Source organism: Ammospiza caudacuta, chromosome 19 (assembly GCF_027887145.1).
Source record: "Ammospiza caudacuta isolate bAmmCau1 chromosome 19, bAmmCau1.pri, whole genome shotgun sequence".
NCBI lineage: Eukaryota > Metazoa > Chordata > Aves > Passeriformes > Passerellidae > Ammospiza > Ammospiza caudacuta.
In genome coordinates, this window is record NC_080611.1 from 11648899 (window position 1) to 11676874 (window position 27976).

General features: G+C 54.6%; 1 long non-coding RNA gene across 1 annotated transcript in view; it reads right to left on the bottom strand.

Annotated features, from left to right (window-relative positions):
• The window catches only part of LOC131566244 (uncharacterized), a 30502-nt gene extending 13497 nt beyond the window's left edge, over positions 1 to 17005 (bottom strand). The window contains exons 1-2 of the long non-coding RNA XR_009275535.1: positions 16913 to 17005; positions 10268 to 10743 (exon numbers count right to left, since the gene is read on the bottom strand). This is a non-coding gene — a long non-coding RNA (uncharacterized LOC131566244). The remainder of the gene's footprint in view (positions 1 to 10267; positions 10744 to 16912) is intronic.
• Positions 17006 to 27976: the final 10971 nt, after the last annotated feature.

The following is a 27976-nucleotide window of genomic DNA, read 5'->3' on the forward strand; positions in this document are numbered from 1 at the left end:
GGGATCTCCAAACCAACCCCACATCAATTGCAGGATTCCCCAGGCACTGCAGGATGGCACCAGCTCGTGGTAATTGGATCACTCAGGATTATTCCCAGTGAAATAAATCCCCAGATCTGGCCACAGAGAAAATTCACATTCTGTTCCTTTTTTTTTTTTTTCTTTCCTTCCTGCCTTTTCAGACTTTGCTATCAAACTCAATTTACAAACAGAAAAGCTGCAAAGTTGCTCAATAAAACAGAAAAACGAGGTTGCAGAGCCCTCAGCTGACGGCAAATCTCAAATTTTAAGCAAAACCATCACCCCACAGCCAGAGGCGATGGTTTTGCTTAAAATTTGAGATCTTTGCTTAAAATTTGAGCCCAGGAGCAGGAGAGGTGCCAGCTCTGGCTGCTCTCACCCAGCCCATCCAGAGGGAGCAAGCAGGGCCCAGCTGGGATGGATTTCATGGATTTTCCTGCTCACACTCCTGCCCTTAGCCGAGTTTATTCCCTGCACTGTGGGGAGGTGAGGCCAGGACAGCACCCAGAGCTCTGGCGGCAGCATTTCCCTACAGCAATCTGAATTTATAACCTGCTCATGGCAGCTTGGAGAAAGGCAGCCACTGGGCTCCTCATCCCTGAAATTAAAGGGGATCCAGAAATCCCAAAATTTGGGAGTTTTCTCCCTCCTGAGCTTCCCACAGGCAACCAAAGGCAACTTTCACACACAGCCTTAAATAAAGATTAAATCCCACACTGACACAGGCTCCGTCATCCCAGAGGATCCCAAAATTCCCTCTGGCAAAGGAAACTCAGAACTCCAGGAATTCCAGGGCAGTTCCAGCCCTCCCTTGGTCCTTAGGGCTGCTCCTGCCTCCAGGTGATGCTTCCAGCTCCCAGCAGATCCTGGAGCAGCCCCGGGGACAGGGAAGGGACCAACCCCAACCTCCACCTTCCCTCAGGTGAGCCCTTATCAAACAGCCCCACCCCCCGCCAGGTGAGCCCTTATCAGCCCGCGGCACCACAAAGGGCCATAAAGGATGGGGAGGTGACAGCTGTGCTCCAGGTGTGCCCCAGGTGGGGCAGGGCCCTTTCATCTCGCCCCAACCAGGAAAAACCCAGAATGATGAGACTGGGGCTCGGGGAGAGTTTGGGAATTTGTTATTGCCAGGAAAAACCCAGCAGGATGGGCTTGGGGAGAGCTTGGGAATTTGTGATTCCCAATAAAACCCAGCAGGATGGGCTTGGGAATTTGTGATTCCCAATAAAACCCAGCAGGATGGGCTTGGGAATTTGTGATTCCCAATAAAACCCAGCAGGATGGGCTCGGGGCTTGGGGAAAGTTTGGGAATTTGTGATTCCCAGGCATCCATCCATTGGGAGCAGCAGGAGCAGGGTTGTGCTGGCACTGCCCCATCCTGAGGGATTTAGGGGGGACATTTCAGCAAGGAGAGCCCCAGTAGCATCCCCAAGGAAAGGATAGGGCTGCGGGGACAGCAAAATCCGGGACAAACAGCAAGTGGGAGCTCATTTGGGATCAGAGCTTTGCTGTGGCCAAACTCCCTGAGGGCACAGCACAGTGGGACTTCGACCACAGTGGGATTTTAACAACAGTGGGGTTTCAATTTTAACCACAGAGGCATTTAAACCACAGTGAGATTTTAACCCCAATGGGAATTTAACCACACTGGGATTTTAACCATAGTGGGATTTCAATTCCAACCCCAGTGGGATTTCAACACCAGTGGGATTTTAATTTTAACAACAGTGGGATTTTAACCCCAGTGAGATTTTAACCACACTGGGATTTTAACTTTAACCCTAGTGGGATTGTAACAACAGTGGTATTTTAATTTTAACCACACTGGGATTCTAACCACAGCAGGATTTCAACCACACTGGGAATTTAACCCCAGTGGGATTTCAACACCAGTGGGATTTTAATTTTAACCCCAGTGAGATTTTAACCATACTGGGATTTTAACTTTAACCTCAGTGGGACTCTAACAGTGGGATTTTAACCACACTGGGAATTTAACCCCAGTGGGATTTTAACCCCAGTGGGATTTTAACCCCAGCGGGATTTCAACCGCAGCCAGGCACATCCCTGGGGCAGAGGCGCCTCCTCCCTTTTCCCTTTCCAGCCCCAGGTGCCAGCCGTGCCCATGGGCAGAGCAGTGCCAGCCCCGCCAGATGTCACCACAGGTGTCACCCCAGGGCTGGGGACCTGTCCTGCCCGGGCAGGGCTGGCCCTGTCCTTGGGCTGGCAGCAAACACGCCTTATCTCCCATCCCTTATCTCCTGGGCAAACAGCGGGGTCGCTCCGTGCCCGGCCCGGACAATGTTCCATTACCCCGGTGTTTAATTACCCTGATCCTCCTCGTGGGAAGGGGCAGCAGAGGGGAGGTGGGAACTGCAGGGGAATTCCACAACGGGAGATGAAACGGAGCTGGGAAAGCAACGGGTAAACAGCCAGGGAACGTCCCAGGAGCTGCTCACCAGCGGGGCAGGCTCACAGCATTCCCAAATTCCTGCCAGGGAATGTCCCAGGAGCTGCTCACCAGCGGGGCAGGCTCACAGCATTCCCAAATTCCTGCCAGGGAACGTCCCAGGAGCTGCTCACCAGCGGGGCAGGCTCACAGCATTCCCAAATTCCTGCCAGGGAACGTCCCAGGAGCTGCTCACCAGCGGGACAGGCTCACAGCATTCCCAAATTCCTGCCAGGGAACGTCCCAGGAGCTGCTCACCAGCGGGACAGGCTCACAGCATTCCCAAATTCCTGCCAGGGAACGTCCCAGGAGCTGCTCACCAGCGGGACAGGCTCACAGCATTCCCAAATTCCTGCCAGGGAACGTCCCAGGAGCTGCTCACCAGCGGGGCAGGCTCACAGCATTCCCAAATTCCTGCCAGGGAACGTCCCAGGAGCTGCTCACCAGCGGGACAGGCTCACAGCATTCCCAAATTCCTGCCAGGGAACGTCCCAGGAGCTGCTCACCAGCGGGGCAGGCTCACAGCATTCCCAAATTCCTGCCAGGGAATGTCTCTGCTCAGCATGAGGGAAGGGCTCATACCAGATCCCAAATTCCAGGCAGGGAAACGTCCCAGGATCTGCTCAGCCTACAGGAAGGGTTCACACCATTCCCAAATTCCATCCAGGAATGTCACGGGATCTGCTCAGCCTACAGGAATGGCTTACACCATTCCCAAATTCCAGCCAGGGAATGTCCCACTGGGATCTGTTTAAACAGCAGGAAAGGGCTCACAATCAGATCCCAAATTCCAGACAGGAAATGTCCTCAGCTCCCAGCAGGACAGGCTCACACCATTCCCAAATTCCCACTGGGATGTGCTCAGCCTGAGGGAAGGGCTCACACCAGATCCCAAATTGCAGCCAGGAAATGTCCCAGTGGGATCTGTTCAGCTACCCGCAGGAAGGGAGCATTCCCGAATTCCAGCCACACCATTCCCATATTCCAGGCAGGGAACGTCCCAGGATCTGCTCAGCCTTAGAGAAGGGCTCACACCACATCCCAAATTCCAGACATGGAATGTCCCACTGGGATCTCCTCATTCCCAAACCCCAGCCAGGCAATGTCCCACTTTCAGGAAGGGCTCACACCACATCCCAAACACCACAAGCCCCAATCCCAGGATGTTTTCCCCCCTGTTGTGTGAGGAGTTCCCTTCTCCTGGAGCTGGGAATTCCCACCTGGAGCAGGGGCTGTTCTAAACCACCTGGATGGATGCAGGAACACCCAGTGCTGGCTCCCCAAATCCCTCCTCACCCCTTTGAGGGGGTTCCTGATCCCACAGCCCCATCCCAGAGCATTCCCAGGGCTCATCCAGAGCCAGGAATCGGGGGCAGGGCAGGGAGCACATCGGGGAAGGTGTTAAAGAGCCGCGAGTTGTTTACAGCCCCGATTACCCCTTAATCCTCTCTGAGCGCCGCTTTACGAGCCCGGCCTCCCGCGGAGCTGCGAAACACCTGGGCCAGGAACCCTGAGCACCAAATCCCCTGTTCTCACCTGCCCAAGAACCCTGGAGCAAAGAAAACCTCATCCTCGCCTGGGCTAAGAACCCTGGAGCACAAAAAACTCCCATCTTCACCTGCCCAAGGAACCCTGGAGCACCAAATTCCCCATCCTCACCTGCCCAAGGAACCCTGGAGAACAAAAAAATCTCATCCTCACCTGAGCAAAAAACCCTGGAGCACAAAAAAACATATCTTCACCTGCCCAAGGAACCCTGGAGAACAAAAATCCCCCATTCACACCTGGGCAAAAAACCCTGGAGCACAAACTCCCATCCTCACCTGCCCAAAAAACCCTGGAGCACAAACTCCCCATCAACATCTGGGCAAGGAACCCTGAAGCACAAAATCCCCCCCGGTCCTCACCTGCCCAAGGAACTCTAGAGCATAAAATCCTCACCAGCCCAAGGAACCCGGGGCAGTTTGAACACAGAGCAGATGTGGAAAGCATCATCCAACACTCCTGCCATGGAAAAGGGGCATTTTCCCAAGGAAAAGAGGCATTTTTCCCCAAGGAAAAGGGGCATTTGTTTTCCCAGGGAATGCAAAAGCAGCACCCACAAAATCCCAGCCTGCAGAGAAGAGCTGAGCAGCAGCTCCAAGAGGACATAAAGTGCCTCCCCTGCGCAGGTGCCCCCCAAAATCCCCCCAAATCTAGAGCTGCTCCTTCCCCTCCCAGATGTGTCCCCACCCAGAGGAAGCTGCTCTCCACCTGCCCACGGATTTGCCTGAACTTTGTTTTCCAAGATTTGCTTATCACCCCCATCCATCCCAGATCTCTCCCACGCACAGGAGGAAAAATATAAAAAAAAAAAAAAAAAAAAAAGAAAAATAAAATAAGAAAAAAAAAGAAAAAAATAATAAGAAAAAAATAAGAAAAAAAAAGAAAAAAAAGAAAAAAAAAGGAAAAAAAAAAGAAAAAATAATAAGAAAAATAATAAGAAAAAAAAAGAAAAATAATAAGAAATAATAATAAGAAATAATAATAAGAAATAATAATAAGAAATAATAATAAGAAATAATAAGAAAAATAATAAGAAAAAATAATAAGAAAAAATAAAAAAGGGAATGACTCAAGGGAAAACTCAGAAGGAGATCTCCATGTGAGGGACAAATTCCATCTCAGACCCATCCCCTGCATTTGGAGCGTTCCCAAATCTGATCCTGCTCTTTTCCCAGAAGGAGGAGATGCTGTGTGGGACAAATTCCATCCCAGACCTATCCCCTGCACCCTTTTACTGCTTTAGAACATTCCCAAATCCGATCCTGCCCTTTCCTCACGAGAAACAGAATCCCTGCACAGCCAGGCCAGGCCAGGCTCCTTACCAAGGGCAGGGAAAAGCCTGGAGAGCTTTTTAATTTTCAAGTTGCTTAAATGTATTTCATTTTAAAGCTCCTGCAAGGACAGCGAAGCCTCCAAGGGAAAAAACAGGAATTTCACAGGATCAGGGAATGGTTTGGCTTGGAAAGGACCTTAAAGATCACCCAGTTCCAAGCCCCTGCCCGGGAAGGAGAACTGGAAACAAAGCAAAAGGGAGAGAGAGGAAGGGAGAAGGTGAAGGGGGTGGACAGAGGGGATGGAAGCAGAGGGAAGCATTTGCTGGGAGCCTGAATCTCGCAGCCTGAATTTGCTGCTCCCGAATCCTGCAGCCCCCGTGCCAGGCACTCCCGAATACTAATCAGAGCTGAAAAAACACCAAACAATTAGGAAGGAAAGTCTGCTGGCAGGGTTTCTCCTGGAGACGTCGGGCTGGTTTTGTTTATGAGCGGGAGGAAGTGGGAACCGCTCCTGTTTGTTCTGCGGGAGAAAAGAGAGAGCTCCAGTGTTTTAATTTCTCCGCTGAAAACCCTGGAGATTTGGCCTGAAACGGAGCAGAGAGGCTGATCCAGATTCACCCGCAGCCTTTTGTTACAAGAAAATATTTGAGTCGGGTTTTTTTCCCCTCCCTCCCCTTCTGCGTGGGCAAAGAAAAGGGGCAGTGGATACAAAGCCGGCATTTTTTGTTCCCAGAAAATATCAATGAAAAGAGCATTCCAGAGGCCAAGGGCACAGCACAGCTCCCAGGGCACTGGAGGTGTCCTGGCTGAGCCCAGGAAAGGCAAAAATATCACCTCAAAAACTCCTTGTTTTGTTAGAAAGGCAGGTGAGCAACGCTTGGGAAGGCTAAATTAAGTTTTTAACCGGGTTTTTGAGGCTGGGAGGGATGAGGTCACACAAACTTCATTTACTCAGAGGTGCAACTTGCAGCTCCTCAGATGCAAAATCAACATTTTCCTTTGGTTTTGACACGGATGGGCCTGAAGTAGCACCTCAAAAAATGAAATCAATCGGGTTTAGTGAGGGCTGTAAGAGCAGGAGGAGCTGGGGAAGGAGCTGAGACAGTTCCTTAAGTTTTCAACCAGGTTTTTGCCTCCCAGGGACACACACACAAGGCTGAGAGAGGATGAGGTCACTTCATTTGCTCAGAGGTGCAACTTGCAGCTCCTCAGATGCAAAATCCCTGGATCGATGTTTGGTTTTCACACAAGAGAGCCTGAAGCAGCGCCTCAAAAAATGAAATAAATCGAGTTTAGTGAGAGCTGTAAGAGCAGGAGGAGCTGGGGAAGGAGCTGGGACAGTTCCTGGGTGAGGAAAAGCAGATCCCAGGACAAATCCCAGCATCCCAGGGCCAGAGGGGACTCCTGGAGCGCAGAGCAGTGTGAGAACTGAGCTCAGGCTGTCCCCAAGGCTCTCAGGGCCCTTTCAAAGCTCTTTTTCCCCCCACAGGGAGCAGCCTGGGGATGGACAAAATGTGCCATTCCCGGCTGAAACCTTCCCAAAAACCCGGCTTTTCACAGCAAACCCCAAATGCCTTCACCATGGAAACCCAGCCCCGGGCTGGTATCGCCGCTGGAATTCGCCCTTGGCTGCAGCTCGGGAGGAGCCCGGACAGGGGAACCTTTGAGCTCGGGACGTGCCAGCCCAGGAGCCTGGGACTGCTCGGGAAGAGCTTCCAGAGCAGCCCCAGACAGGGGGTTATCCCACAATAATTCCCCCCCTCCCAAATATGGGGTTATCCTTCAGTAATTCACCCCCTCCCAAACACGGGGTTATCCCACAATAATTCACCCCCTCACAAATATGAGGTTATCCTTCAGTAATTCACCCCCTCCCAAACACGGGGTTATCCCGCAAGAATTCACCCCCTCCAGACTTGGGGTTGTCTCGCAGTAATTCAGTAATTCACACCTCTCAGACACGGAATTATCCCACAGTAATTCACCTCTCCCAAACACGGGATTATCCCGAAATAATTCACCCCCTTCCAGACTCAGGATTATCCCACAGTAATTCACCCCTTCCCAAACTCGGAGTTACCCCACAGTAATTCACCCCCTCCTAAATACGGGTTATCCCTCAGTAATTCACCTCCTCCACACTCGGGGTTATCCTGCATTAATTCAGCGATTCACCCCTTCCCAAACACGGGGTTATCCCGAAATAATTCACCCCTCCAAGACTCGGGGTTACCCCACAGTAATTCAGTAATTCACCCTCTCCCAAACATGGGATTATTCCACAGTAATTCAGTAATTCACCCCCTCCCAGACTTGGGGTTACCCCACAATAATTCAGTAATTCATCCCCTCCAGACTCGGGGTTATCCCACAGTAATTCACCCTCTCAAACACGGGATTATCCCTCAGTAATTCACCCCCTCCCAAACTTGGGGTTATCCCTCAGTAAGTCACCCCTTCTAGACTCGGGGTCATCCCTCAGTAATTCACCCCTCTCAGAATTATATGGGATTATCCCATATAATTCACCCCTTCCCATGTGCAAGCAGAGCCAGCCCCAGCTCCCAGTCCCGATCCCTCTTCTCCCCGGGGAGCTGGGGAAGGGAGAGGCAGAGCAGGAGCTTTCCAAGCTTTTCTTTGGTAGAAGGGAGCACGTTGAGCCATCCCACGAGGAGCTGGGAATGCTGGAGCCATCCCAAGCAAACCCCCCCAGTGTCCTTCTCCACGCTCCCCAAACCCCACATTCCTGGATCAGCAGCACTCCAGATCAAGTTTAAAAGGTTTCCCAAGTGCCACAGGCAGATCCACAAAAGTCACATTTATCTCCTCAGATCTGCTCCCTCCTCATCCTCATCCCTCTGCTCTGGGGAGCCAAGAACCAAACTGGGCTTCTCCAGAATCCTGGAATACCCAGAGCTGGAAGCCACCCACAGGGAGCAAGTCCAGATCTGGAATAACCGCTGGGGTTGGGGCATCCATGGGCATCCCAGGAGTTGGGAATTGCCCTTCCCGGGGAGCAGCAGCCTCGGAACCCGCAGTGCAGGAGCAAGAGCGGGGGATGGATGCGGGGCATGGAGGCAGCCCCGGGGGAGGGGGACGGAGGCAGTGCCGGGAGCAGGAATGCCGCAGATGATGGGGAATGCCGCGGAGCTCCGCTGCCATCCAGCGGCCGCGGGATGCGGCTCCAGCAGCGCCCGTGGCTTCATTGGAAGCCGCTCTCACTTCTCCTGCGATTTCTGACACAGCCAACACTCCCTGGATGGGTTTTTCCCAATATCCCACCTCTTCTGGAGCGGCCCTGCGGTGTTTAATTGCTGCTCCCAAAGATATTGGTCGCTCCATGAGGTTTTTACACCTTTTTCCAACTTTTTCAGCTCAGAGAGCAAAGGGCTGGAACACCTCAGCTCCAGAGTCAGGATGGGAAAGCTGGGAATGTTCAGCCTCCAGGGAGAATTTACAACCTCTTCCAGAGCCTGAAGAAGCTCCAGAGGAGCTGATGAGGGGATTTGAACAAAGGATGGAGTGACAGGACACAGGGAATGGCTTCCCACTACCAGAGAGCAGGGAGAGATGGGACACTGTGAAGGAATTCTTGGCTGCCCCATCCCTGGAAGTGTCCTAAGCCAGGCTGGATGGGGCTCGGAGCAGCCTGGGATGGTGGAAGGTGTCCCTCTCACGGCAGGGGTGGCACTGGATGGGATTTAGGGTCTGTCCCATCCCATCAATCCCATCCCATCAATCCCATCCCATCAATCCCATCAATCCCATCCCATCAATCCCATCCCATCCCATCAATCCCATCCCATCCCAGCGAACCCCGCGCGCCCCCTGCGGGCCCCGCCGGGCACTGCAGGCGCTGCCGCTGCTGCCGCCAGGGGTCAGCGCGAGCCCGGGAGAGAGACCCCGATCCCACCGGAGCCCCGCTCGGACCCTGCTTGGACCCCCTTGGAACCAACCCCGCATTTCCCACCCGGAATGTGCCCCCAGGCCCCCCTCAGCATCCAGCATCCCATACCTGGGATGTGCCCCCACTTTGGTGGTGCCCAACCCATGGGAAATCCCTCCCAAAGGGAACCTGTGGCACTGGGGACATGGGTCAGCTCCACGGGAAATCCCTTCCAAAGGTTACAGCCTGCGGCAATGGGGACATGGATCGAATGTTGATCCTTGGATCAAGAGCTGCTGCAGCCACTCAGAGCTCCAGGTTTGCATTTCCCCCCCTCTGGGAAGAGCAAACAGCAGACCCTCCTGGGTTTGTGGCCAACAGCAGCTCATTCCCCACCAAGAAATCCCATCCCATCAACAGCAGCTCATTCCCCACCCAAGAAATCCCATCCCATCCTCCCTCTCCCAGGCCAAACCCCCTCAGTCCCCCAGCTGTCCCCAGCAGCCCCTCAGGCATCTGTCCCATGTCACACCCAGGTCACAACACCAGCACAAGTCCCCTCAAAATCCAAAGTCTGGCATCATTTTGTGGCAGGAAAATGGATTTTCCATCCCCAGGAGGTTCACAGCAGCCTCCTCCCAAAGGGAGCCTTCCATCTCCCCTGGAGCCACCAGGAGCCCCTGAGGACATTGTCACACATTGTCCCCAGTGACCCTGACAAGGATCCCCCTGCAGCCACCACTGGCTTGGAGAGTGGAAAACCACCAGGATTCCCCTCCTGAGGGAAAGAAAGCAAAACCTCCTGGGAAGCTGCAGCCTTTAACCTTTTATCCATTTCTCAGCAATAAACTCCAGGAAGAGAATTCCTGTTGGGGATTTCAAGCTGGAACGGCACTAAAAAATTCATGTATTGATTAAAGCAGCCAGTCCAGCTGTCAGAACAAACCTGGCTGCTCTCTCATTCCCTCCCAGCAGCTCCCAGGTTTGGGCAGTTTTTTTCCTCCAGACAGTGAAAATGTAATTTCCAACAAGTCCAACAGGAAGGTGCTTGAAACAGAAACAAAAAAGGAAAAATCCATGTTCTTGACTCACATCAGAGCAGCAGGAATTGTCCTCCAGCAGTGCATGGAATCCTTCCTCCTGCAGAGCCAGCATGCTCAGAGCAGCCCAGAAAAGGAGGGAATTGCAGCCTGCAGGTGCTGCTCGTCCCCATCTGTCCCTCGGAGATTCCCTGTGCCAGAGCCAGTCCCAGCAGGACGATGGAAAAGCAGCCAGAGGCAGTAAATCCACGGGATTTGGGAGGAGCAGGAGGAACAGCCCTGCCGTTCCAGCTGCGGACAGAAGGGAGCATCCAAAGCCCAGGCGAGGCTCAGAGGAACCATCCAGGGACAATCCAGCCTCGGGAGGGGACAGGTGCCACTCCTGCTGTGTGTCCCCATCGAGGGCCACTCCTGCTGCCCCGTGTCCTCACTGAGTGCCACTCCTGCCCCGTGTCCTCACTGCTGGCACAAGGGGGTTCCAGCAGCTCCTGGGGCCCACGGGAGTTGTCCCTGCAGGGATCCCAAAACCTGTGGAGAAACAAAGGTCAGGGTGAGGGACAGAAGTGACCTTGGACACTGCAGCACAACCTCATGTCCAGCCCTTGCTCTGCTCGGGGCACCTGAGCACATCCCACAGAGCAGGGCTGCAAGAGATGCCCAAATTCAGCACCCAGGTGGTGCCAAACTCCAGGAGCCAGATGGATTTCCCTGCTAATGGACTGGTCCCACTGGCTCCTGCAGATGGGATTCCTGCCTGGATCCACCATAGCCCAGGATTGATCAGGATTGATTCCTGTTTGCATCCACAAGAGCCCAGGATTGATCAGGATTGATTCCTGTTTAGATCTACCATAGCTTAGGATTGATTCCTGTTTGCATCCACAAGAGCCCGGGATAGATTCCTCACAGCAAACACCCAGAGGTGACAATTCCCAAGCTGAACTCCCGTGGGGAACAGGAGCTGAGCCCCCCGAGGATCAGGGCAGGGCTGTCCCTTCTCTCTGGTCACAACCCCAGCACGGCAGCAGCTCCTCCCCAAACCGGGAGCAGGGACAGGGGACAGGTAGCAGATTTTTGGGGATGTTTGGAGTCCTTGCCATGTGCCAGGTCCCCCCAGGAACAGGGGACAGCCAGGAGGGACAGCCAGCAGATTTTTGGGGGGGGGTTTGGAGTCCTTGCCATGTGCCAAGTCCGCTGGGGACAGCCAGGAGGGACGGGGGACAGCCAGCAGATATTTTGGGGGGGGGGGGGGGGTTGGAATCTTTGCCATGTGCCAGGGACAGGGGACAGCCAGGAGATATTTTGGGGGGGGGGGGGTTGGAATCTTTGCCATGTGCCAGGGACAGGGGACAGCCAGGAGGGACAGGGGACAGCCAGCAGATATTTTGGGGGGGGGGTTGGAATCTTTGCCATGTGCCAGGGACAGGGGACAGCCAGGAGGGACAGGGGACAGCCAGCAGATATTTTGGGGGGGTCTGGAGTCCCCCCTCACCCCTCACGTGGCCACCCGGGCTCGCAGCAGCCCCGCTCGGGCTCGTTAGGGCGCCGCTGCCGCCGGCACAAAGTCCGTATTTGTTTCCCCGCAGGGGTGGAAAGAAAGGGGGTTTTGTGTTTTCTTCCTCTGCTCTTTGCAGGCTGCGGGGAGTTTATTTGACACTCCAGCACTCTTTGTGAGCTGAGTGGCCCGGGATAAATGCTACCCTTAAGAGTTACTTGGCGTTAGACAGAGGGACCCTCTTCAGAGGAGAATGGGGGCTTGTTGGGATGGGGCACGGGGAGGGGGGCCCGAGGAGAGCCCTCATAGAAGGGTCTCTGTCCTGGCCTCACAATGGAGCGAATTCTTCAAGATACCGGGAGCTGAAAGGAAGGAAGGAACTTTCCTGCTTTTAAAAAGGATTTTCGGGAACAATTGAAGAAGCCATAAAAAGGGGAGCATTATTCCCCATCCAGGCCGCTGGGCCGGGAAGCTTCTCCCTCCCCCTCCGAGCCCTGGGCTGGGCACATCCCACAGATTCCACAGGGCTGGCATGAGGGTCACGGGCACTTTATGGAGGGGACTGTCCAGCAGGAGATGTCCTGGTCCCTTGTCCTCCCTCCCACAGCCAGGTGTCACTTCCACGAGCCACCTTGTCCTGCCTCCACAGGAAAAGGGATTGTCCCAGGAACAGGGATTAAACACCCACAATTAAATACCCATCAACCTGCCAGGGCTGCAGGAATCGCTGTCCCCAGGATCCCTGCAGCCAGAGGGTGGCATTTCCATGGAAAACAGCTGGACAGGGCCCTGCCAGGCACTTCCAGGTGTGCAGCTCCTCCTTCCCTTCTCACAGGGAGTTTTCTGCACACCTTCAGCCTCACACAGCCCAGGAGAGGAGCTCAGCTCCAGCTGGGGAGCTTTACCTCCAGCCTGGCTCCACCACAAATCCCAACCCCCTTTGGGGTGATGGATTCACCTCCCACTCCCTCCCAGTGGCCACTGGTGGCTGTGTGCCCCCAAGCTGGACCCTCCTGTCCCCATCCCACCCCATCCCAGTGCATCATCCCAGAACCCCAGACGGAGCCCCAGAGGATCCCTCCTCTCTTCCCTTCCAGTTGCTCAGGAAATGCTGGAACAAGAACCAAACCAAGCCCAAGGAAGAGCTGGCTGTGAGGAAACCTCCTGGAGCTCATCCCAGCAGGGAAGGGAGCTGCTCTCCAGGCTCTGGAATTCCTGCAGTGCCAGCCTCTTGGTGTCACTGGCAGCCCAGGTGCCAGCAGCTCCTGTCCCTCCAGGGCCACCTTCCCTGGCTCTGGGGCAGTGCCAGCCCTGGGTTTGTGTGCAGGGAACGAGGATGGGCAGGGGCAGCACCACAGGAACCCCCTGAGCTGCCACCCTACACCTCCCAAAGCACCCCTGGCTGCACCTCAGAATTCACAGAATCACAAAATCACCAAGCTGGAAGAGACTTAAAGATCATCCAGTCCAACCCAGCCCCAACACCTCACCCAAACCCTGGCACCCAGTGCCACATCCAGGCTTTGTTAAACGCACCCAGGGATGGGGACTCCACCACCTCCCCAGACCACTCCAGAACTTTATCACCCTTTCTGTAAAAAACTTTTTCCTAATATCCAAACCTCCTGTCTGCCAGCAGGACCCCGCACCCCAAAACCACCTTTTCTCCTACAAACTTAGGAAAAACTTCCTAAACCCCTCGTGCTTTGGCCTGAGAGCGCAGTGTAAAGGAGCAGGAGCTGAAGCAGCTCCAGTGACACCACAGCCACCCTAGACTGGGGACAAGGTGACACTGGGGTCCCAGAGCAGCTTCTACACCCAACCCTGAGCAGGACCAGTTCCAGGAGATCCAAGAGACTCGGGAGACCAGCAGGGTCCAGGAGAACCAAGAGATCCAGGAGCCCAGGTCCAGGGGACCCAGGGAGATCCAGGAGCCCAAGCCCAGATCCAGGAGGATCCAGGGAGATCCAGGAGCCCAGGGCAGACCCTCCGAGCCAGCCTGAAGTTCCTGCAGGGCACAAAACCCCTCTGGCCCTGCTAATCCAGGCTGCCTTAGGCTGAGCTTTACCCAGCAGAGCCCTCGAGAGCTTTTCCTGCAGCTCTGATCCCCTGCCAGGGAATAAAAGCAGGAATAAAACCTGAGGAATCAGTTTAGGAACAGCCCAAGCAAACGATGTTTGCTCCCCATACAAAACCCATTCCGAGATTGACTTTTTTATTTCTTTTAACTCAGGAAAGCTGCACAACCACCCAGGGATCAAACACATTTATTTAAAGGCTTAAGTTTTAGCCCTCAAAAAAAAAAAAAACAAAAAAAAACAAAAAAAAAAAAAAAAAAAAAAAAAACAAAAAAACAAAAACAAAAAAAAAAAAAACAAAAACAAAAAAAAAAAAATCTGCGGCTTGGCAGGAGGAGCAGCCAATTGAATGGGAAAATGTTCTTTTCTGAGGGCACGGCAGCGGCACGGCCCGGGCGAGGCCTTCGCACCTCATCAGCCCGGCCGGAGATCGCACCCAGGAGGGGCCCGAGGTGACAGCGAGCCCCTGCCAGGCCAGCAAAGCTCTGACTGCAATTCCTGCGCTGCCAAAGAGGGGGAAAACACAAAAAAAAAGGGACACAAGGAAGCCTTGGAGCGCTAAAATCAAACTGGGAGCAGGACAGAGGCGCAGAGTCCCCAGGGAGTCATGAGGGGGCAAACCCCAATCCTGCACTGAGAGATTCCCTCAGAAAGGAGCAGCATTTATTAAATAATAAAAGCCTTTCCAGCCGTGTTTACACCAACACAGGGCACTTTTTGGCCTCCTCATTTCAGCTTTAAACCCATCTTTGGTGGGGGAAGCAGCCTGGCTGAACAAGGCCAGGCTTTGTAAAGCGGCTCCAGCTCTGGGCACTGGCAGAGCCCTGTGCTCTCCTCGGCCTCTCTTTTGTTGCTTTTATTTTCTGTTCAAAGTTCAAACAACCCCCAAACCCCCCAGGAAGCTGCATTGTGTTCCTGGCGTGATCCCCCTGCTGTCTGCGGGGCGGGTGTGGCCCTAAACTTTTGATCTCTGAAAATTTAAGGATCATTTCCTTATCCAGGAGAATTCCCAGATGGAGGAGCTTGAGTCCAAAACTGTCCAGATCCGAGCCAGCTGCTGCTACAAATCACCAGGGAGAAGGGATGCTGCTGGATCAAACAGATTTAAAACCAGACAGGAGGGGAATGGAAAAAGCTCAGCCTTGGAAGTGCCAGGTCAGAGCTGGAGGCTTCCAGATGTCACAGGCAGAGCGATCCTAAAAAAGCCAGGTCCAAACATTCCCCAAGCCCTCCTAAAAAAAGCCAGGTTCAAACATTCCCCAAGCCCTCTCTGCACCTGTAACCCTGAGCCCAGCTCAGCCAGGCACAGGTGAGGTGACACCTGAGCTTAGACCCCAAACCCTCCCAAAATCCCAAAATTTAACTCTGTCCCCCAAACGCTGCAGGTGACACCACTCTGCTCATGTGGCCATTCAATGTCCCAGGCTGCTGGGACATTCCTCATTTTCCAGCCCTTCAGGGCTGAACACACCTTCCTAAGGACACTCCTCATTTTCCAGCCCTTCAGGTCCCAGCCATTCCAGAGGGATCTGGAGAATCCTTCAGCCAAGGGGAGCAGCCCCAGATCAGCATCTCCAAACCAGGTCCTGCCAACACCCCAGAGAGTGGGATGAGCCCATCTGGGATCTTTTCCCTGTCTCAGCAGGCAGGAGGATCCTGCTGGACTCCACAGCCCTGAATTCCTGGCTCAGCAGAGTGAGCAGGGACACTCCTGCTCCCAAATCACTTGGGCAGGAGAAACACCTGCAGCTCCTGAGACCAGCACCTGAGCCTGCTTACCCTGCCCAGATCAGCCTTCCCAAAACCCCTTTTCCCTCAGGAGACACCTCAGCCTTCCCAAAACCCCTTTTCCCTCAGGAGACACCACACAGGTGTCACCACTCCTGCCCACGGGGGGATTTTGCCTCCTCGTGACCCCACAAGAAATGGGATTTGGGGTTCATTTCACACAGCTGAGAGCCTTTTCCTAAAGGATTGAGAGCACACAGTGATTGTCTCCATATCAGAGCTCCAACTCCCCTCACACGGCACATCCCACACCTGGGGGCGATGCCTCCAATTTCAGCGTTCATATTTAAAGGGTTGAGGCGAACCAGGAAGATTTCTGCCCCTCAGCTCTACAGGGAAATGAGAAATTCGCCATCCCGACAGCATCACCTGCCAGCAGAGAGGGCCGCTGTCCTTGGGAGCCCCGCTCGTTTCCCAGCCGGGATCTCCCCCCACAACCCCAAACGCAGCCTCTTCCCAAGGCCTGAGCCACCAACGCTGTGCCCCCACCTCCCTCCCGCGGCTGCTGCGCCCGTGATTATTAAAAGATGTCTCAATTAACAAGAGATGAGCAACTCTCGCAGCCTCCAAAGCCTTCGGAGGAAACTCCCAGCAACACCAACAACGTCCGGGCGATAAAACCTCCTCTTGCTCCTACCGGGGTAATCTCAAACATCCTTTCCCCTTCCAAAGCAGCAGCCCCGGCTCTCCGGAGGGATCCCGGGCTGGAGCTGCCCAGGACACTCCATGGAGCGGAGCAGCCAGCGCTAATTTCTGTCTGTGCCGTCGGCTGCAGGTCTAGACTGGTGCGGTCTTTTTGTTGCAGCCAGCAAAAGAAGGGAGTCATTCACATTTTTTTTTTTTTTTTTTCCTCCGGGATTCACACAAAAGTGCTCTTGTGCATCCCCGACCCCGCGATGGGGCTGGGACGGGCTCCGAGGGGCTGCGGGCACTGCCCAAAGCCCCGCCCGAGCACCTGCCCCGGGGCGAGACTTTGGGGGAAGGAATTCCCACGGCAGGGAAGGGAAAATCGCGTGCCAGCCCCTAAAAATAAACCAAAAAAAAAAAAAAAAAAAAAAAAAAAAAAAAAAAAAAAACCTAAAAAAAAAAACGCAGACGGCGAAGGAAAACAGCGGCCACACGCTTTTCCTTGGGGAGAGAGAAGGGGAAAACTCCACCAGGAGCATCCCGAGCCCCGGGCAGGGGAAGGGACACAAAGGGGATGGCACGGGGGAGAAGCGACAGCGGGTGCGGGCACCGAGGGGACCCGCAGTGCCCGGCACAGCCCCCGGTACCGGGCAGCGAGTGCAGGGTACAGGAGCCCCGTGCCGAGCCCCGAACCGAGATCGGCACCCACCTCCATATCCGCATCCTCCTCATCCTCCTTCCGCAGAGCCTCAGCCCGCTCCGAGGGTCCGGGAATATCCCCGGGATCGGGAGCGGCTCCACCGCAGCCAGGGATGGATGCTCCGACTGCGGCTGCCGGGCCATTCCCCCTTTTATAGCCCCGCGGGGCGGCGCGGCTTCACGGGACTTGTAGTTCCTCCCCCCGGCCCGGAGCCGCCTCCTTCTGCCCTTCTGTCCCTCCCTCTCTCCCTGCGTCCTTCTGTCCGTCCGACCGCGGGCGGTTCGGGAGGAACCGAGGGCCGGGGCGGTCCCGCTCCTCACCGGGACCCCGCCGCTCTGCAGGGTGCGGGGCAGGGCAGAGCCGATGGTTTCTCCTGGAAATCTCCGGTTTTCCACGGGACTCCCGGAGCCGCATCCCTGGCACCGCCAGCCCGACGCCCTAAAGTGAATGAGTAACCCCAAAAGCCCGGCACGACCAACGAGCGCTTCAATCGCGCCGGGGATGGGTTGTTGTTTTGTTTAATTATTCTCCCAATTATTAATTTAACTTAATTATTAACCCATCGGAGGAATGAATGAGCAATTAACCTCGCTGTTGGCTTCGGGGCTCATTTAAAGCCCGTTCTCCCCAGCCCTGGGTGCTGGCAGGGTCACCCGTGGGATGGAGCCGTGTCCCACAGGTGCCCTCTGAACCCCACGTGCTGTGGGCGCAGCAGGCACGAGGAGGGGGTGGCACCGTGCCCTGTGTCCCCTCCAGGAGCTGTGACACTGGGGAGGGTGCGGAAGGTGCTGCCCAAGGGGATGATCCTGCACAAACCCGCTCCAGATGGGAAATGTTCCACCCAAACAGGGACAGGGACACGGATCCATCCCCTTCCCGCCTGCACCAGGATGGGATTTACCGTCCCAGAATTGCTGCTGAAGCAAAACCACAGAAGTTTTTCAGGACAAGGGGGGCTGAGGGAGCAAGAGGGAGAGAGGAGGGGAAGGGAAGGGAAAAAATCCCTCCTGGCAGCTTTTCAGGGCCCGGAGCCGGAGTGGAAATGCTTCCCTGCCCGTAATTGCTTCGAGAGCAGATGAATTTCGTCAAGAAACCGCAGCTGAAACGCTGCACAAATCACATTGTTGTGCTTGTGTTGGCTGCCTGCTGAAGGAGGGAAAAGGTCATCGTTTAGGGGATATTAAAAAGGGGGAAAAGCCATATTTTAGTGCTGTGCAGGAGGGGCTGAGCTGCGTTTTCATAGCCACGGTCTGGAAATTCAAACCTGTTTGGCAAGAGGCAGAACGGGGCTCAGAGAGAGGAAAGAGCTGGGAAAAGGCACCAAGGATGGAGCTTATCCTGCCCCTGGATCCCTGGAAATGTCCGAGGCTGGGCTGGATGAGGCTTGGAGCAGCCTGGGACAGTGTCACTGATCCAGCACCACCTGAGCTGGGCGTCCAGAGGGCTCCCGTGGGCTCACAGAGCCGTGGGATTGGATATCTGGGATTTCCAAAGGCAAATTTCCCTTTTTTTTAAATGAATTCCGAACTTTTACTCCCTTTTTCAGTGCCATTTCCTTCAGAGCCATGAGCCCACAGGACACAGAGCTGCGAGATATCATCTCCCAGAAAAAAACCAAGCTGGAGCTCTCCAAGGCTCTGCCACAGCTTTTGTGTCGCCCTGTGATGGTCCAAGGGACCACGACAGCTCCTGGGTGCTGCTCAGAGACCCCAAAGGAGCAGCAATTTCCATGGAAAGCTGCAGGACTCGTTCCCAGAGGAGCCTGACGCTGATTTCTGGGATGCTCCCAGCCCTGGCTGTGCCACCCCGATGCTGGGACGTGTCGGGAAAGGGACCCAGCTGCAGGCGGGGCGGCATTCCCGGCCCTGCAAACACGCTGGCATTGTGGGCAGTGCCAGCCGTGCCCCTTGCCGGCTCCTTGGAGAGCTCAGCATTCCTGCCCCGCATTCCTGAGCCGCGGGGAAAAGCCCTGGAATGCTGCGGCAGGGGAGGAGCAGCATCGCCCTTGTGGGGGTGGGAGGATGGCAGCCAGATGTTCCCAAGGCCTGAAAAATCCTCTGGGAACAGCTGGAATCATCCTTCATCCCTCCCCCAGGGATCTGCAGCTCCGTGGTGGTGCGGGGAGCACAGAACCCCAGGATTATCCAGGCTGGGAAAAACCTCCGAGATCATCGAGTGCACCCTGGAAACATCAAATCCAACGTGGGAATGTGGCCCTGGAGCTGCTGGATCGGAGCTCTGGGGGAGCTCTGAAGGGAGGAAATCCTCAGTGCAAAGGCCAGGGAAAGGGGAAAGGGAAGGGAAGAGGGTTTGGATGGAAAGGCTTTTCCTGGAAAAAGGGTTTTCCTGGGAAGGGATGAAGGTTGCGATGGAAAAGGAGGAGGATTTTCCAGGAAAAAGGGTTTTGTGGGGAAGGGAAGAGGGTTTTGATGGAAAGTTAAGAAGGTTTTCCTAGAAAAAGGGTTTATCTAGGAAGGGAAGAGGGTTTTGATGGAAAAGGAGGAGGCTTTCCCTTGGAAAAAGGTTTTCCTGGGAAGGGAAGAGGGTTTGGATGGAAAGTTAAGAGGGTTTTCCTGGAAAAAGGGTTTTCCTAGGAAGGGAACAGGGTTTTGATGGAAAACAAGGAGGATTTTCCTGGAAAAAGAGGTTTCCTGGGAAGGGAAGAGGGTTTTGATGGAAAAGGAAGAGGGTTTTCCTGGAAAAAGGGTTTTCCTGGTTTCCCTGAGAAGGGAAGTTCTTGTTCCTCACTCCAGGCATGGTTTTGGGCCTCCCAAGGAGAGACCACCAGGAGGATGGGCTGGCTCCTCTCCAGCAGAATATTCCCAAGATATGGAACTCCCCACAGCCAGGAATTGCCAAGGAGGAAGCACTGAGGTGTTGACTCCTCCAGGAAAACAGGGAAAGCTCTGGGGAGCAACAGGAGCTCTGCCCTGGGAGGGGGAGCCAGGAAAACTCTTAATTCTGTCACAGTTATGTTGGTCCCAACGCTCTGTGGAGCAGTTTGGGGTCGCAGCCCGGCTCGTGTTGCTTTTCCCACCCCAGATTGGGAATGGCACATCCATAAATCCACACTGTGGAATTTGTTGCTGGTTTTTCCCAGAGAAACAAGGAAATAAAGTGTTTGGTGATGGGCAGCACTGGGAAAATGCAGAGGCAAGGAAGGGTGAGCTGGGAATGAGTTCCCACAGGATGGCTGCTCCCTGTTCCCAGCACAGTGACCTCTGCAATCCTCTGACCTTCAAATACCCTCCCCGGCCCAGTTAAATCCATATAAATATATGGAAATATGGGAACAAAAAGCTTTTTCTTTCCAGTGCTGAGAGTGCCAAGTGCTGCGGGAGCCAATAAAGAGCTGCTGCTCCAGGGAGCTGTGGCAGGTAAAACACAAACAGCCCCAATCTTCCCCCAAAACTGCAGCCAACCCCCAAATTAAAAAAGAAAAAAAAGAAAAATAAAGCTAGACCCCAGCCCCAAAGCTGAGGTTTGTAAAAGAGGAGGAAAATGTGGTTTTAGCTCTTGCCTGGTGCTGGATCCCAGCCTGGGAAGGAGCACTGGGAATCTTCAGAGGGAGCTGGAGCAGGGATGGGGAACCTTGGGGACGTTCTGGGGACAAAGGGACACAGAGCAATCCCAGCTTGGGACTGTCCCAGGAACATGGGGAGGATCTGCTGCCACCAGCAGCCCCTCAGAGCCTGAGCAGAGCAGGCGAGGCGGGATCAGCTCCCAGGAACAGGGACAGGAACAGCCCCAAGCTGTGCCAGGGAGGCTCCCGGTGGATGTTCCAAAATTCCTGCCCTGCAGGAGCCTCCAGGCACTGCCAGGCGCTGCCCAGGGCACTGGGGGTGTCCCCATCCCTCAGAAAGGAGCACAGGTGGCTCTTCTCCACCAGGTCTGGTTTGGTCCGAGGTTGGACTTGATGCTCCTGGAGTTCTTTCCCAACGTTCTTATGGAGCCACAGGGAGAGGGAGAGCCGCTCCAAGCAGGAGCAGTTTGGTACCTGGGACTCTCTGCCTGCTCCCAAGATCCCAGCCAGGCTCCAGGAGCTTCCCAGCAGCCTGGGGAGGAGCACAAAGGCAGGGCTGAGCTGTGTTTGTGTCACTGTTTGCTCAGTGACACGGGCACTGCAGGGCACAGAGGTTAAAATGCCATGGCCAAGGTCGCACGGGACACCTGGGAGCTTCCAGACCCTGCCCCATCAGCCAGGGAAGGGACACAGCCTCAAACCCCACGGCAAATGTCAGATAAACCCCCCAAAATCACCACAAAGGGGACAGGTAAAATGATGAACGCCAAGAGCCAAACCTCATTGGGACAGAGACAGAAAATCCCAATTCCTGCCCAGCCCATTGGGATGGGCTCAGTTTTTAATACTTGAACCACTTAAAAGGAGCCTTAAAGCTAAAAAGTGCCTAAAAGTGAGCTCCCAACACCACCACAAACCGCCACAAGTAAAATGATGAACCTCAAGGAGCTAAACCTGCTCCTCAATGGGACAAGGAAAATCCCAATTCCTGCCATGCCAGCCTCCGGATGGGCTCAGTGTTTGATCCTTAAAACACTTAAAAGCTAAAAAGTCCCTAAAAATGGGTTCGACTGGGGAGATAAATCCATTTTGTGAACCCACCAAGGTGCCTCAGCCCCCGCCTCTGAGGAAAAGGCAGCAGCAGCCCCGGGCTGAGCTCTGCACTGTGCTCGGAGGAGGAGGAGGGCCGTGATTTAGTGTCTGTCCCTTTCTCTCCCCACACTCCTCGCCTCCCGCACAAGGATCCATTGAGAGGCTGCAGAACAAACGTTCCCTTATGCAGCTCCAAAAACCTCGCGGCTCGGTTTGTGTGAGGCAGCTGCCCCGGAGCTCGCTGTGGTTACTCATTAACCGCGGCTCCCAGGGCACGGGAAGGAGGAATCAACTTAATAGGCACTAAAAAAAAAGCAGGAGGAAAAAAAAAAAAAGAAAACAAACCAGCAATGAAAATAAATACATCAGGTGTCCTGGAAAAGGACGTGGAAAAAACAGGTGGCTCTGGGAGCAGCTCCTGGGCTGGGGTGGGCGGAGGGAGCAGGGGGACAACGGCACCGAGGGAAATGTGTGGGGACAAAAGGGGACGGCTTTAAAGGGAAGGGAAGGGAGGACAGAGGGGACAGAGAGGCGCTTGTGCTCCACAGAGAGGGGTTTCTGTGTCCGGGATCCGCTGCCCACCCCAGCCATTCCCTGCTCCGGAGCATTCCCTGCTCCTGCCCCGGCGTTTCCCCGGAGAATGAGGCGCTGCGGGGGCTGGGGGCGGTTTCCAGGTGTCACTCCCTGTCCCCGGCCAGGAGAGTGACCTAGCCCTGCAGGACAGGGTGGAGCTGCTCGCTGGATCCCCACCCTGCATCCCAAAGGTCAGGAGAGGAGCCTCCTCCAGCCCCAGCGGATTCAGGTGCTGCCCTGGCCATCGCCACGTCCTTCACCTGCTCCTCCACCATCCCTTCCATGGCAAACACATCCCCTGGGTCCTTCATCCCCCACCTTCCCCAGATGTGGATTTGGGGAGAAAGGTGTCCCTGGAATTACGGAAGAGGTTGGAAAAGCCCCCTAAGATCACCCAGTGCAACCTCCCTGAGCACTGCCCATGCCACCACTGCCCCTGTCCCCAAGTGCCACATCCACACGGTTTCCAATCCCCACCACCTGTGCCAGGGCAGGACAGCCCTTCCCATGGAGTCTTTCCCAATATCCAACCTCAAACACCACTGGTGCAACCTGAGGCTGTTTCCCATTGTCCCAGCATTTGTAACCTGGGACAAGAGCCCAACCCCAGCTGGATTTGTGCAGCCCCTGGGCTCACCTGCTCCATGGACAGGGTGGGGTCACAGACACATTTTATGAAAAATCCTTTCCTTAGGATCTTTTCTCCTGAGAAACTGAGAAGCTCCAGCTTCCTCATGTTCTGCTGCCTTGGAATGTGATTTGGAGAACTGTTTACCCAGCACGTGAAGTTGTTTTTACTTGATGACCAACAACAGCCACCTGTGTCGAGGCTGTGAGCAGTCACAAGATTTTATTATCATTCCTTTCCTTTGCAAGCTTTCTGATGAAATCCTTTCTCTTTTCTTTTAGTATAAAAAGAAAGACTCTTCTAAGACTACCAGTCTTAGTATATAATTTTCTTTTAATATAATTTATATCATAAAATAATAAATCATTTATGAAACATGGAGTCAAGATTCTCATCTCTCCCCTCATCCTGGGACCCCTGTGAACACCACCACAAGGTGGGGTCCAGCCTGTCCCCAACCTGTGTCCCCAAGGTGGGATGCACCTCCCTGCCAGCCCAGGGCCCACAGGAGAGGGAATTCCAGACACCTCCATGAGATCCTGGGGGAGAACCACAATTAGAGCTGGAATAAAAAGCTCAGTATTGCTGGGACCAGGATACTGAGCTCCCTGCCAGGCCAGGGAACAGGTACCTGGCGCTGGAGCTTTTGTGGGATGAGGAACATCTGGAGCTCAGAGGCACAAGGCAGCCTTTGTGCAGCTGGGAAAGGCCGTGCCAGAAGGCAGCACTTGTTTGGGACAGCGTCAGGGAGAGGGGGAGGGAAAGGAGAAAAGAGCAGAGGGAAGGAATCTCAGCCTCCCCTGGACAATTCCCACCTCCCTCTGCATCCCCTTCCCCGTGGGAATCCCTGTAAGCAGCACTGGGTGTATTAAATACACCTGTCCTGGCTGTATTAAATAATCAAATCAAATCGTTTGGATTCCTTTTGACTCTGGAAGGGCCACCATCCCCTCCTGGCTGGCGGCATTCCAGATGTTTCCCTGCCGGGATTATCAGATGTCCTGAGCTGAGAAGGGTTGATCAGCTGTAATTCCAAGGCTTGGGATCCATCCCTAAGGAACATCCCAGGCACAGGGAGCTTGGGAAAACCAGAGCTGAGGATTCCCGTGGAGGCTCCCGATGCTTCTCCTCATGGGCTCACATCCTGCTGAGCACAGACAGCCCTGGAAACCGGAATTTGGGAATTTCACACCTCTCTGGAGCCACGGGAGCTCAGGATACCCCACGCAGGTTTTTTTGGGGAAGGTGGCTCTGGTCACCTTCTCAGAAGGAAAAACGTCTCCAATGGAATCGGAATGTTCCGATGGTGGCAGAGGCTGTGGGCTGGGAGCTGGGGTCCATGAGAGAACCGGAGCTCACTGGGAGGACTGGGAGCTCTCCCCATACCTGCCCCAGGGACAGGGACCTCATCCCGGCTCATCCCAGGCTCTGCTCCAGCACAGCCAAATCCCCGAGAGCTCCATGGATCCAAAAAGAGCTGGAGCTGCTGCTGGCTGCACCAGGGGAGGAAAAATCCCCAAAATCTCCCCAAAATCTCCCCAAATCCCTTTGTCTCTTCCACCCACCAGAGCTGCAGAGCAATTACGGAGCCCCCGGGGGTTTCACAGCAATCACAGGGGCCTCTCCTGCTAACACTTAATTTGTTTAATGACTCGGAGGCCCCGGGGGGCTCCTCGGTGTCAGCACTCATCTCCCTGCTCTCCAAAGGATTTTATCTCCACCCAGAACTGCGGGGATTTGGTGAAATCCTCGGCAAGACAAGATTTAAGAGATGTCCCCCAAATTCCCGGGGCTCTCTGACCTCCAGGGACACACCGGCAATGCTGGATTCGGGGAAAGGACCTGCAGATCCTCCTGGATTTGTGTCCATCCTCCAGCAGAGATGAGCTGGGATAAATTATGGCCTGGAATAGGAAAGGAAAAAGCCAAATAAATTGTGAGAGGTGATTTGTGTTTGAAATCCAACCTCACTCCTGCCCCTGCTGCCAGCCTGGCCCGACACATCGGGGTGGGAGGAACTGGGATACCCCAGCCTTCACTGGAGTCTTGGGAAAAAAAGGGGAACAAAAAATTTGGGAATGCTGATGGTGTGTCCTGCACAGAGTGGGGGAGCAGCACTGGAATGGCAGAATGGGGGGGTTCAGTGGGATTGGGATCCTGGAGGAGATGGGGAGTTCAATGGGATTGGGGTCATGGAGGACATGGGGGCTCCAATGGGATTGGGGTCATGGAGGAGATGGGGAGTTCAATGGGATTGGGGTCCAGTAGAAGATTGGGGGCCCAATGGAGGCAGATATCCCAGAGGAGTTGGGATCCTAGAAGAGATGGGATCCTGGAGAAGTTGGAGGTCCTGACAGAGGTGGGATCCTGGAGGAGATGGGAGTTCCAGTGGAATTGGGATCCTGGTGGAAATGAAGGTCCTGGGGGAACTGGGGGTCCCAATGAAGTTGGAATCCTGGAAGAGAAGGGGTTCCTGATGGAAATTGGGGTTCCTGATGGAGGCTGAGGGTCCTGGAGGAGCTGGGGGTCCCCAGGACACCTCAGGCTTTGGGACATCCCCACCCCAGCCGTTACCAGCACCTCCCTCCATTGTTTCCCAACCCGTGTTTTTCCCTATGACCTCATCTTGCCTTGGCTCCTGCAGGTGATTTTATGGCAGGGAAATGATTCTGCAGCCAAAGGAGAGCAGAGCCAGGGCTCTCTGCCCCCCCAGCCCGGGTTTGTTCCTGCTCCAGGCACAGCTCAGGGATCGTGTGAGCCGAGCTGGGAGCTCCGGTCAGGAACGTTTTCCTCGTTCCTGCAGGAACACGAGAGGCACCAGCCAGAGGTTGAAACAATTCCCCCCCAGGAACCAGCCTTGGACACAAAAGCTTTTCAGTTAGCATCAGCATTTTGTAAGATTATGTTAAAATAAACCTTCAGGCTCCATTTCCTGCTCTGGAGATCCCCCTGGTAGGATTATGAGGCACAAGAAACACTTCCCAGAAATCTCCACCAAGGCTGTAGCAGGAATGTGTTCCCCCTGCTCTCACACAAACCCTGCACGCTGTAAAAGCCTCAGAACAAGAAATGAGGCACTAAAATGGGAGCTGGGCCAGCTGCAGATCCTACAGGGGAGGATTTTCCCTCTTTTCCCATTAGGAACAACCCTGTGGGTTGAAGAAGTGGAGTTGAAACAATGGGATTTCATCGTTCCTTCTGGGACTGATGGGATTTCACCTTTCCCACCTCACACAACTCCTAAGGAAGCACATGGAGAACATCCCCCTGAGGTGGCACAGTGAAAATGAAGGATTTTAGGTAAAAGAACCAGGAGAAAGGGAAACAGGAGCTCATCCATGAGCTGCAATCCCAGGAATCCAGCAGGGACACCAGCACGGAGCTGTTCAAGGGCTGGTTGACCAAGCAAGACTAAACAAACCTGCTGAGAGAGAGGCAATAAATACCTGAAAAATAACTGGAATTCAATTGAAAATTTGGATTGTTCAGCCTGGAAAAGAGAAGAGTCTGGAGAGACCTCAGAGCCCCTTGCAGGGCCTGAAGGGGCTCCAGGAGAGCTGGAGAGGGACTGGGGACAAGGGATGGAGGGGCAGGACACAGGGAATGGCCTTAAACTGACAGAGGGCAGGGAGGGATGGGATATTGGGAATTTGGAATTCCTGGCCGTGATGGAATTCTGGAAGTGCCTGGATCCCTGGCAGTGCCCAAGGCCAGGCTGGACAGAGCTTGGAGCACCCTGGGACAGGGGAAGATGTCCCTGCCCATGGCATGGTGGCACCAGATGGGATTTAAAGTCCCTCCCAACCCAAACCATCCCAGGATTCTCCAAAATCTCCTCTCCAAACTCAATAACCCCACACACAACATCTGCCCTGGCAAAGGCTCATCCTGAGCCCAAATCCCCTGCGTTCCCTGCAGTGCCCAGGGCCAGGCTGGGGCTGGAAGGAGGAACCTCCAGGGGGATTTGGGGCACGGGAGGGCTGCGAGGGGCCAGGGGAGCATCGGGAGGCTTCAATTGCGGCACGGCTGCCAAGCCCAACAAAGCTGCACGCGAAGAATGGAAATCATTGATTCCGTGTTCAGCTCGGGATTGCTGCCGTGCTGAGGGAAGGGTGAAGGGTGGGAGGTGAAATCCATCCCTGTGTGCAGGTCGGGGTCGCTGCCTTGCCGAGGGAGGGGTGGTGTCGCAGACATCTTTTATGGAAAATCCGTTCCTTAGGATTTTTCCTCCTGAGGAGCTGGGAGGCCTCAGGAACAAAATGTAAACATTGATTATCTGCTGCTGTGGGATGCAACAGGTGCATCTGGGATTGGTCTCGTGTGGTTGTTTGTAATTAATGGCCAATCACAGTCAGCTGGCTTGGACAGACAGCCAAGCCACAAACCTTTGTTATCATTCTTTCTTTTCTATTCTTCGCCAGCCTTCTGATGAAACATTTTCTGCTATTCTTTTAGTATAGTTTTAATATAATATATATATCATAAAATAATAAATCAAGCCTTCTGAAACACGGAGTCAGATCCTCGTCTCTTCCCCAGCCCAAGAACCCCTGTGAACAACACGGTCACAGGGCGGGAGGTGAAACCCATCCCTGCGTGCGGGTCGGGATCGCTGCCGTGAGGTGAAATCCATCCCTGCGTGCGGGTCGGGATCGCTGCCGTGCCAGGAAAGGGCGGGAGGTGCAATCCAAATCCAATCCACCCCATCCCATCCCGTCCCAGCGGTGACTCAGGTGCCGCGATCCGCCCCGGGCGCGCATCTCGCCCCGTGAGCGGCTCCAGCCGCGCTCGCTCGCCGCGGGGCTCATAATGGGATTATTGTTCCCTTTGCGTGCAAAGCCTCGCTCGGGGTTGCTGTCCCCGCCCTGCCCTGCAAACCGCAGCCGCCTGCGCCTTCCCAGCCCCCGGCACGGCTCGGGCAGCCCGGCCCCGCTCGTTCCTGGCATCCCCGGAGCCGTTCCTGCGCCCTGAGTCACCGCCCGGTGAGGGGAGCACCCGGATAGCTGGGGGGGACACAGGGGACATCCAGACCCACAGGGGTCATCAAAGGGGACATCCAGACCCACAGGGGTCACCAGACCCACAGGGATCATCAGAGGGGCCATCCAACCCTACAGGAATCATCCAGCTCGACAGGGACCATTACAGGGATCATCCAGTCCAACCCCTGCCCAGACACCCCAATAAAGGAAAAAGGAAAGGAGAAAAAGGGGGGAAGGGGGAAAAAAGAAAGGAAAGGAAAGGAAAGGAAAGGAAA